Consider the following 2,170-nt stretch of genomic DNA (forward strand, 5'->3'; position numbering starts at 1 on the left):
TTTGTCGGAATAACAAGCATACACTCATAGATACGAAGTATGCTCACTAAATATACTCACAATTACATGCCGTGATTTCAAAGTAAATATTTTCATGTTCCCAATAAGCACAAGGCAAGTACCAGGAAGAAGGATATGGTTATGATGTAGAATATAAAAATAAATGCCATGAAGGCAAGCTGACATATCATCTGACTCACTGTACCTTCAAAATAAGACCATGCATTTATTATTTTTTTAATTTCACATCCTAATTATAACCGGTTGATCTGCTTTGCACATCTTTGCCAGCAATGAGGATTTTTCTTCTGCCAGCACCCCTGTCAGTTATTCCTGGAAATGTCAATTGCAAAGATAATAGCCAATAATAATAAAATCATCCATTTTCCACAGAGCCATTCAGATTCATTTATTGCCTCCTAGATAATCATTTAGCAACTATTAACAGAGGATCGTCATCTGTAATGACCACTCAATTTTCACGTTCACTCTCCCATTCAGCTCTTTTACCGGTAAACTCTGGACAGAATCGGACTCCAGAAACATGAATTTGAAAAGAATTAACAAAAAAATACTAACATAAGTCGACTATAACTACATCAAAAATTTACTTACAAATGTAAGTGTATAAAACCTCATGGTAACAAAACAGAAATGCAAGAACAGGGACTATCTAGGCATCACTCGGTGATGGCCGTGAGCAAGGCAAACTATGTGAAAAAGAGACATCATCATAGGAATCCTTAAATAGTCCTCCGTCACCTGCTGGAAAAACAGGAACAGGATCACGACAAACTCACCCTTTCCGAGATTAAGTACAACTCATACTGTGTCAAATGATTCATGGGTCATTGACAGATATTCTCTTATTAATGAATAATCTTGCACTGTTCAATCTTTATGCCTTCCCTAGTGGCACACAAGTGAAGCAAATATATATATACAGGATATGCATGCTCAAGAGCAGGCCCTGAGCACCAGAGCCATAGAGGCACAGATATACCACACCAGAGTAGACCCAAGGTTTAGGTCGTGCAAAGAGGCACCTGAGACAAGCCCACACATAACTGCAGGCTGTAAGATGCCAGCCGGGAAAGCCTACATGGAGCACCATAACCAGGTGACTGACATAGTCTACCGAAACACCTGGGTGGAGTATGGACTGGAAAACCCAAGGTCAAAATGGGAAACACCTCCAAAGTTGGTAGAGAATGACAGAGCAAAGATCCCGTGGTAATTTCCAGATACAGACTGACGAGCGGGTAATGGCCAACCAACCATATATCATGATCATAGATAAAACGCAAAAGAAAGCCGCTGTAGTGGATGTAGTGGTCCCAAGTGATGGAAACATCAGAAAGAAGGAACACAAGAAACTAGATAATACCAAGGCCTTCGAGAGGAGCTGGAGAGAGCCTGGAAGGCAAAGTTTACAGTCATGCCTGCGAGGGTCACTTGGGGCAGTAACCCCTAACCTAGCCGAGTGGTTGCAACAGATCCCGACAACAACATTGAATATCTCGTTCCAGAGAATTGCAGTGTTGGGAACAGCACAATACTACACAGATCGTAAGTGAGCTCGGCGCCTCCTCAGAGCATCAACTTGGTAGAAGGATTTAATGGCGTAAGCAAGCGCGGCGGATCGGGGCCTTAACTTGTTGGCAACATTTCAGCAGAGCCGGGCTCTGTTAGTCAGCCTTGGTGTCTGTCGCGTAAACATCCAGCCCTTGAAACCTCCAATGTGTCTGTGTGCGTGTGCGTGAAGCACAGTCCACAGCCAATCGCAAATGAGCTCGGCTGGAAAAAATCTAATTTACAGCATCTCTGTCCGAACATTTTTCGACATACTGTACCCGCAAAAATGTACGTAACAGTAATGTTGCATATATATACATTGATATGTCAGCTTACAAATGCTTTAGCTCTCGAATTTTTCGCGTAACGAACATTAAATTCGCGAGCATATAGTCTTGGCTGACGAACTAGTTTTTGACGGATGAACCAGACCGCACAGCACCACGGTGGGTGGCGGACTAGTTTTCGACGGATGAACAAACCACACGGTCGAACAGTGTCACTTTCTTTGAATGCGGACGTGGTTTGTTATCGAGTGGAGTACTTTTGCTATTATGGGCCTGAAATAGACCTCAACACAGGCTAGTACAGACAT

Source organism: Hippocampus bargibanti, linkage group LG05, assembly GCF_051943395.1.
Source record: "Hippocampus bargibanti isolate YZ-2025 linkage group LG05, ASM5194339v1, whole genome shotgun sequence".
Lineage (NCBI taxonomy): Eukaryota > Metazoa > Chordata > Actinopteri > Syngnathiformes > Syngnathidae > Hippocampus > Hippocampus bargibanti.